At 52.5% G+C, this 10,000-nt stretch overlaps 1 protein-coding gene across 1 annotated transcript in view; it reads right to left on the bottom strand.

Annotated features, from left to right (window-relative positions):
* Positions 1-10,000, bottom strand: part of LOC126573496 (nuclear receptor subfamily 2 group F member 1-B) — a 68,337-nt gene that overhangs the window by 56,457 nt on the left and 1,880 nt on the right. The window lies entirely within an intron of this gene.

The raw sequence follows: 10,000 nt of genomic DNA, 5'->3' as shown, positions 1-10,000 counted from the left end.
TATTTGTCATTCCTGCGCAACGAGCCGGCCCGCCGAGAAAATCGGTAATAACCGATAACACAATCAGAGGCGTGAATCGCTCTTTAAAGCTCAGCAAGCCCTGAAGCACTGCGACGCGACCTTAAAGCACAGCACCACAGAGCGACCGACGCTTTATCTCTCTCTCTCTCTCTCTCTCTCGCCCATCCTGGACCGGGATTAAGACCACGAAAAAGGGACGCAGTGGACGCATATATGCAAAGGCACCACCAATGGTTCCACATCCATCATGTCGCCCCCGGGAGCAAGCGAACGAATGAACGAAGCCAGACCAAACCAGAGCCTCGAGCTCGATCGGATAATTAAATTAAAAAATCCCGATGATACACCTATTTATCTAGATCCGGTAAGTGAATCCTTTGCTCCACCGCCTCCTCCTCCTCCTCCTCTTCCTTCATTCCTTTAACCTCAATTTTCCCTCCAGCACAAGATGGAAGATGAGATGTGCGCGCGGTAGAGACAGAAGCAGGCAGTCCGTCCGGCGTTCCCGTTCCCGTTCCCGTACGTCACGGCCCCGGCACTGGTGATGTCCTTAGGCGATGAAACCGGCACCAGCCAGACACCGCAACATTGTCCGTATTGTGTGTCCGGAGCGGCACGGATTGGCAGCGTGAGCATAACGAGATAATTTTGTGGTTCGTTGCCGGATAATTGATTATGAACGCCCCTTCCCTTCGCTCCCACAAGGGGGCCACATCTGGGCCGGTTTCGTGGGTGGAAATCGTGACAGTTTCTACCAGCGCGGGGGCACACAACGGGACGCGGTTTTCGGTGGAAAACTGATTCCCTGCTTTTGGTTCTCGGAAAACATACACCACTGGTGGCGGTGGTGAGGGAGGAATGATGGCCATTTCCCGGTTTTTAAAGTTTCCTCAGAGCGAGAGGAGGTGTAAGGGGGGGGGGGGGGGGGGGGGGGGATGCTCCCTTAGGGGACCATTCGGTCAGTGTCGCCGCGCTCGCTGGACCTGAGCGCCGTGGTTGACCAAATGCAAATGGATCGAGCTCGAAGGTGTCATGTAGTTGGTGGTGGTGGTGGTGGTGATGGTGGTGGTGTGCGGCCCCTCCCCTTGGGCGATGTATGATGTATGAATACATTATTCATAAACCTAACCCCCACAATACTGGCCACGGTCATGGGCGCACACATGAAGCGGCACACCAGATTCAAAGGATTCTCGATGAGCGAGCTCGAAGTTGAATGAGTTGTCGAGTTTGAAAATTTGAGGCCAATTTTCGGGGTTGTCCTCGGGGGGTGGAGATGGGCTGGATAGAGGACCATATTTTTTTTTTTACATTCCCACCGCATGCCAACCGATATCGATATCCCATGTAGAGTGGGCGCGGTCACTCCCATTTTGGGTTGCATGTTTAACCAGCAGCAGCAGCAGCAGCTAATTCTGCATAAATTTACATTCCTAGAGGGACGCAATTGTTGGTGGCTCGGCTCAGATTTCGGTCCCTGATTGACGCCTCCTGTCTGACTTTTGGTGCCGACCGGCCGAATTGAATTTAATTGAATTGCATTTGATTAAAAATCAGCCAGATCCCCAAAAAACGAGTTCAAGCCAAACGCCATGGCCACCGAATGTCATCCGTGGGCATGTAAGGTGTTGTCCGTCGTGTAATCAGCAAGCGAGCGACGGACATTCCCTCTCAACAGCCCCCATTTTTTGCCCTGGAATGCACTTTGTCCAACCAGAGAGGTTAAAGGTGCGCCGATAAATGCTTCATTTAATCATTCTTCCTCTTTCTTTCTACCTCTCTCGAAGCGTTTGATCACTCACGGTGATCGCTGGCAACCGGTCCGTCCGGATCATCTGTTATCGGCGAGCGTAAAGTGGAAAATCCATTTTCCAATCTTATAATTTTCCTCTCAGCTCGTCATCGTCTCGTGTACGCATGCGAGCGGCGTTCAATCGATCAACGAGCCGCCATTCTCTGGTAAAGCAAACAGGGAAATCGATTCGAAAGAAGGGCCGCTCTGAGGATCGCGATGATCGTGCTGCAGTTCCCTCCCAGATCCTCCCAGGCCAGTTGGTCAGAATATGAAATAATAAATTATTTTTTCCATCCGATCGATCGATGCTGATCGATGCAACGCGATAATGGTGGTGGTTTTGTTGTGAAAGAAAAGCAACCGCAACTTTGAACCGGAACACAGTGCTGCTGCTGTGCCCTATGAGCTGCATGATAACAATCAGCGAGCGATCATCGCTCGATCATTTCATTAAAAACCTATGCGGCACTCATGCGGCGCATTTTTGAAAACATAATTAAACCGTTAGCATTCCGGCATTTGCAAGTTCGATGCGAGTTCGCTGCGACCGACGGTGACCGTGTGACACTAGACGCCGTGTGACCGACCGTCCGTACGGTCGTTTGCTGTCCCTGAGATAGCATTCGAGACGTGAGCAACGCAATCCTCCTTTCCCATGTTGCGCTGATGGCGCATAAAGAATAAGATCACGACTCTGCTCGGGTACTTATGAGTTTATTTCCAGAACACAGCGCGCCAGTCCTCTCTCTCTCTCTCTCTCTCTGCTGCTGCTGCTGCTGCTGCTGCTGCTGCGGTGGTCATCTGCGCGTTGCGGATCGCCAGCATTCGGGCCCCCAAGCTCCAGCTCCAGTCTGTGGCCTGTGGCGGTGACTTACTGGACCATTATCTGCGCCCGGATGCCGCAGTTTCGCCTTTGGGCGCCCCATCCAACGTTCTCTGGACCCCTTCACTCTCTTGGAGCAATATTGAATTAAAATCGATTGTCGACGAGCGCGCGCGAAGAGAATTAAAAGCGCAAGCGAGCCAACAGCAAACTAAGGGAACTCTCGGATGGGAGCGCAGTTTCCCAGGCCAGGCCAAGCCAGGCCCGGTGTCTTGTACTTTTTGTAGCCAAGGAGCGGCAGCAGTTCGTGCAGCAGGAGCAGCAGCAACAGCAGATCGCTCGCGCACACAAATCCTAGCGATAATTATCGAAACAACTACGTCGTACTCGGGACGTCTCGACGAATAGGAGACTCCAATACTGCCTGGTACGTCCCTTTCGTTACCGTCTGCTTGACGGATAGTGTCGGATGTTGGCAATTTAGGAGCCAGTTCTTCGTTGACCAAAAACGGGGGTTCCAATCGAAAGGGCTGCTGCGAACCGTCTCCAGTCCGGTCTAAGGTCCACAGAGTCGAGCTTTTTTTCCCTTCATTTTCCTCCCAATGGACCCAATGGACCACCGTACGATGGCCTTGTGTGCGAGCGCACACATGAATCCGTCGCTTGGTGGTCGCTCGCTGGCTCATTGTTCATAAATCACATCCAGGCCATGTTTTTGCGAGGGAGTTACCATCGGACCGGACCTCCAGCTTATCCCGCCCCGCCCCGGGGGGCCATATTAAAAAGTAAACATTTGCTCTTCTCAGAATCACCTGCCGCTCTTGTGGGCCGTGCTGGCCGAGTCGAACACGCGGTTTTTGCGGACCTCCGGACTTTATTGATCCGATGCCGAAGGACTTCAGAAGGAAAAACAAGGAGACGGGCTCGCCTGAAGCCCCGATAATGAGTCTCGCTCTCTCTTACCCTCTCTCTGGGTGAGTTTTTTCATTAATTTTTACCGCAAACATTAGCTGCTGCCGGCCGGCTCGAAGTTCCACGTAAATCAATTCCCCTCAAGTGTGGCACAAACGGTGACCGACCACCGCAGGCCGCGCACTGTGTGTTGTGCTGCGACATTGAATAACTCTATTTACCTCCTGTGGTCAGCGCGGAACGACAGTGGAAGTCAAAAGGTTAACCCACGTATGCACGTGGTCGCGACGTCGTTCGGTTTACGGATCGGACATTATCCCCAAATTATACAAACATTCCGCGGGCCGAGGCGATGTCATTATCGGTTGAAGCACCTCCGAGAGGACTCCTAGTGGTCTAGGCTGAAGAGGAGTCATTCTTGGAACAGTCTTCTCGTTTGGGGGGGGGGGGGGATTCAATCTTCAAACCGATAACCGATCACAGCGCGTGACATGCAAATGGCTGGCTGGGTCTGGCCGCGGCTGGCATCCCATTCTCAGCACGGCTGCGTTGGGAGTTAATTAAAATCAATTTAAAGTCCGCCAATTGTCCTTCAATTCGCGGAAAGGGAGGAAAAGGGGAGTTCCTCTTGAAGGCATTCCATCTTGACGAATGTTTTGCTTCCCCTTCCCTCCGGTGGCCACATGGCCAGTGTGTCTGGGTGACAGAAATGATTTGAAAAGTGGGAGGCACAGGGGGCCACCATCATCACCGTCATCGTCGTTGGAGTGATCACCATAATTACTGGCGTCGAACGTCCACCTCTTTTGTGGGTGGTGGTGGTGGTGATGACAATGATAATGATGATCGGCCGCAATGGTAAACGATTACGATTCGATCGTTTTCATCATCATCAACAACAACAACAACTGGCAGCATCATCATCATCATCATCACGATCATCATGATGGGCAGAGAGCAACAATAATCGATCGATCGATCGCCGAGGTTCCCGCGGTGATTGGCGGTTAACAATCCCCCCCCCCCCCCCCTTTTTCGAGCAACGGGGACCAGGAATGGGGAGGGACGGATTATTATTAATAAGCGACGAAAGGACGATGACGCGCCCATGGTGAGTGGGTGGCTCGGAACGAAATCATCCGCGACCGCGATCGTTCGATCAAGTCCAAGTCCAACGGGGGGGTGTACGGTACGGTTTTCCGCCTTTTCTCTCAACATTCTCCCCACGTGTGCTTGTGTATGTGTGTGACGCACACATACACACAGAGCACCGATAACACGCAACGTACGATAGCGATCCGCGAACCGAAGCGAACAATGGAACCGACAACGACGACGCAGACGAGGAAGAGAAGATCTCTTCTCCCCCTTGGCCCACCTAACCTCAACCCGTTACGGGTCATCTTCCTCGAAGGGGAGGGGTGGGGGGGGGGAATAGGGGACCACGGTGATCGGTAAGAAGGGTGGCAAAGGGGTCGCGAGGTTAGTTGATCGCGGGCACGAGTAGGTCACGATTTTTGCTCACTTCAGCGATCGCGCGCGCGCCAAGATCGATTGCCCGGCCAGAATGATGCGAAAGAGCGAGAGAGAGAGAGAGAAAGAGAGAGAGACGGAGAGGAAGAGAAGGATCCCACAGCTTAATCTGGCTGGATTAAAATCGAATTCGATCGAATCGCGTGAGGATCGCGCAGGTCGTGAGCCACCCACCCCCCCCCCCCTCCCCCCCATCACGAGCCTCTCACCCTCGTCCCCCTTCCCCGTTTTGGCTCCTTCCTTCATGTGTCTCGAACTCTCGTTTGAATTGAGGTTAATAGTTAATAAAATCTCCTTCTCCCCCCACAAAGCAATCATTCTTCCCCCCCGGGTCCAAAAAGGTACTCTGGCCACTTACTGGCCGTAAAAGGATACGCGCCAACCGAAGGGCCTGGCCGCGCCGACACGAACCAAACCAGAACATTGGCCACATTCGCCGACTGCACGAGAAACAACAAAACCCCCGAAAAAGGGAGGCGACGCGTGATATCGTGACGAATTGTGCCGCCCAGACCGACAGACAGAGACCGAGGGACACGGTTAATTGGCCACAGGGCTCCGGGCACTGGCGACACACCGAATTCGATCCTCCTGGCGCCCCACGCACACCGCCACAGGGAACCAGGGGAAAATTCACGGGAAAACCAGATCAGTAGCCCCTGGCCCTGTAGCGGCAAACGGTTGACTAAGTTCCGCCGAAGTGGTCCACCGGATTTGACGGGCCGACCATGGCCACGGCTAATTAGACGAATTAGTTGGCTGCCAAGGTGACGAAGACGATCCCGATAAGAAGCACCTGGAAGGAATCGACCTGCTCGACTGCTTCCGTGGTGTGAAGCACACTCATAATTGGCCACACCACGTTGCACCGAGCTGCGCTTGAGGGGCCGTGCTTTATGGTGGGCTGGATAATGATGCCACCCCGATGATGATGATGATGATGATGAGCCAAACCAAAGGAACGGAGAGGATTGTGATTGTTGTGGCGAAGATGATGGCAAAATGGCTTAATTACAATTAATTTCTGGTCCAAGAAATGAGGAAGAAAAAGGGATGGAAGAGAAGGCCAATGCACTCCCATCGACGATGCACCGTTAAACCCGGATAACGCTGCGCCACGCCGCGATGAGATAAGACAAGGTATTAGCAGCAGCACCGGCATTGCGATTTGCCAACTGGTGGTGGTGGTGGTCGCATGTTTGGCATACATTTGTCCCTCCAGAGTGTGCGCTCGGTTGCGTCATCCGTTCTCTACTCTTGAACTTGAAGTTCGGTAGCGCGTTCCGCTACCTTGCTCTCTGGGGGTTGGGGGGAAGGTTTTGCTCAAGAATGCATCCGATGCCAGCAACATAACCATCGCGAGCGGCAGCGCCAACTCACGGCACGTGTGGTGATGCCTCCGTTGCAGCTGCTGCACATCGATCTCGGTGCAATTATGACCAAGACACACACGAGCGCGGTGCACAAAATAAACAAAACAAAAAACGACGAACGCGTGTGGTCTAACGGACAGTGAAAGTGGGCCGGTTCGGCGGTTAACTCGCCGGTCCGGATAGACGACAACAGCGGAGTGCTGCACTCCGCATAAGATTGGAGACCGGCAGTCGGTGAAATCGAAGCAACCTGGTAGCCGTCGGTGCTTCTGCTCTCAGCACTCGACCGTCGCCTAGTAACACACCGTACTAACCAGCGATTGGCTTCGGAATTTTCGGCCGTAATGTTGATGGTGGAGTGCCGAGCCATCAACGCGGTTCTTATCGCGACCACGGTTTTCCCTTTCGGCCTCTCCGGCCTCCGTGGAGGGGGAGAATGATACGGATGGCACGGACATACCAGAGGGGGTCGTGCGGAAGGGAATCGAAAAACAAAAACACACTGATCCCGCACCACACCGCATCGCATCCGAACATCGTCTTGCACCATTTGACGCCATGTTGATAAGCACTACCGGCGGAAGGGAGGTGGGAGAGCGAGGGAGCGGGAGAGAAACATAATAAAAAGCACGCACACACTTGGGGTAGTACACTTGTCGTTTGATACGCAGGCACACACGCGGCCAACACACTGTTATCATCTGGTAGTAGCGATAGCGGCACACAGCATGGTGATCGGACTCGAGGAAAAAGGATTCGAGCGAACCCAGTCACGTCGCCCGGTACTGCCGGATGATGATGGATGGTGGTCGATGATGACGTAATCCTCTCGTGCGCTCGAGCGGCGCTTCGAGACACACAAGGACACTTGCTTCAAGGCGATCGAACGTTCGAGCGAGCAAAAAGGTAAAGTCTTCTTCAAAACATTCACTGCCAGCATCACCGAGAAGTGTCAAACGTGGTGTGACGTTATACCTGGCCTACTGTGCCGTACTCTCAACCAGGCAACCAACGATTCTCGAGCGACCTTCTGTGACCCTCTCGCCGTCGTCGTCGTCGTCGTCGTTGTGAACCCCTTTCTGTCCACTGCCTTCTGTGATCATCAAGAGGTAGAGTAAGAAGAAGAAGAAGAAGAACTGCCACACAAATACGCAATTGACCTGCTGACACCAGAGGGCGCAGTAAGCGTCGCGTCTCCTGGTGCTGACCTCCTTCACTCGGACATGAGCTTGAAAGGCCATCTCGCCTCGTGTGCTCGAGTGGCGACCCCTTGGAGTGGCCACGTGGTCCACTCGAACTCAGACACAGACACATTGACATAAGGATGACCCCTTTGGCCCTTCTCTTTCTCGCGCGAGCGCACGCGTGCTACATTGTGATCCATCCATGGCCGTCGATCACTGCAAACGATCGATCACCTGCTGCTGTCCATGCGGATTGATTAGCTACACTCCAATGTTCCCAAAAAAAGGGGGCCACTCAACCAGCACCTGCCACGGGGTCTGATGTAATCGTTTTGCCGATCGAGCGCGTTTTCGAGCCGGGGAAGCTGCCAGTTCCGGTTCGCCACCACCCCTAAAGAGGCTCGTTTTTGGAACAAGTTCCGGCGCCACTGATGTGGAATCCGCGCTTTACGGCATGCCGTTCCGTGACTTCATCCAGCAAGGATTAATTGACCCGTTGCAGCTTGACATTTGACCAGCTTTATGGCGTGTCCACCGCAAACCGCTCTCACCCCCGGAGTTAAGGACGAATTATGCGAAGGAGCGTTACGGCAGATTGGCATCATCAATCGTGGTGATGCGGCGCTACTGGTTTTTGTGCTGGACGCCACACCGTTAACCTTCTTCTCATCTGTTTCCCCTTGTTTTTTCGGGCCACGATGCACTCCAGGCGCCGCTACCAGCTAAATGCGGATGATCACGGGACTGGTTTGCGATTATGAGATGCAGCAACACCATTCTGGCGGAGGATGGAGACAGTATTAGCGAAGTGAAAAAAAGGGGGAAAAAAGGGAAGCGGAGAGGGCACAAATCAAGGACCGGTTCACTTCCGCCGCGAACCTTGCATTACATCTCGTTGCCAGCACTCGTGAGGTGTAAATATTCTCGTTTCCATCACATATCCCGACGGCTAATGTTCATCATCATGATCTGTATCATTATTCCTATCAGCTGATGATGTTATAGGCCATTTACAGCTCATTCCGTGTCGTTGAGAGCTTCTACGCACTTCACGCTATCAGCGCAAGACGCCGCGGGGCCTTTGGAATGCTGCTCGCTGTTTTTGTCGTTCTGTCGCGCGACCGAATCGGCGCCATTCCAGTTCCAAATAAAGCAGCATTAAATAGAGTCCGATTTAGACATTGGAGAAGTCCAGCAATCGAAGGCTAAATGTCACGAAATACGGGCGCGGCAATAACTTCCTATCAGTCTCACTATAATGCGTGACCTCCATCGATACACTTACTTCATCGTTCTCTACTATCAGTTAATTGAAAGATTGGAGTCGAACTAGTTACTAACTACAACGCAAGCAGCTACTGCGAGCTGTTTGACATCAAACCTTGAGGTCGGAAGCATGAAAATGTTTGGTGATCTCACGGAGGACCTTCTTCGCTAGGCGTTTCCTAGGCGACTTCTCACCTTTTGACCCTGTTGTTCAAATGTTAGCCAAACAAACGACAAACAATCGAGGAGAGACCATCGAGGAGAGTTCTCGGAATGCAAACAATGGCCACTCCAACGGTTCCACCATCTAAACCAATCTCATTACGACCGGAAGAGGACTCGGTATCGCCACCAAACGCTCGCCAGGATGCGCGCCCATGTGAGCGTACGTGTACGTGTGTCTGTGTTTGATTAAATGCACGGATATCAATCAACTGAGGCGGAAAATTATCCTTCCGGAAACGGTAATCCGGTCGAAGCTCGGCTCGATTTGCATATCCATATTTCACCGCCACCCAACTCGAATCCCAAAAACATCGTGCATTACACTCCCCCTCTCGGTGTTGCGACCCCGTTTGCTGGAAGAGAAATGGTTCTCCATAAATAAAGACGTCCGGCCGGCACTGCTCGTTGTGTCTTCAAGATCACGCTCGCTCGTTCACTGCACAGAAAGGTCGTGAAGGAAGATATCCTTACACAGAAAAGGGGCTCAAACGATGATCATCGGCATCGTCATGAGTGAAAGATCCATTGCGCTTTTCCCCGCAAAAAAAAAAACATTTTCCAGATTCCTTCTTCCTGCCCAAAAATTGAAGACAGGATGAAAAAAAAATATCGGAGAAAAACTACCCGGAAAATCATAAAAAAAACGAACTGAACGAAACGAGGGAACCACAACCCCATGGCCTTAAGAAGAAAGTCAATTGCTTTATGATTATGTTGTCGTGGCCTAATGGTTGCGTGGCCGTTGGCAGACGGAACGCAAGACGTTACATCAGGGCCATTCGGGGCACAGCATCTCTTTAATAAAAAAAAAATCCCATAAATCCACCATTAGGCCATTCAGGTTGGGCGCTTTTTTATGCTTATTTGT

Source organism: Anopheles aquasalis, chromosome 2, assembly GCF_943734665.1.
Source record: "Anopheles aquasalis chromosome 2, idAnoAquaMG_Q_19, whole genome shotgun sequence".
Classification (NCBI taxonomy): Eukaryota; Metazoa; Arthropoda; class Insecta; order Diptera; family Culicidae; genus Anopheles; species Anopheles aquasalis.
This window is presented reverse-complemented; position numbering and strand designations above follow the sequence as displayed.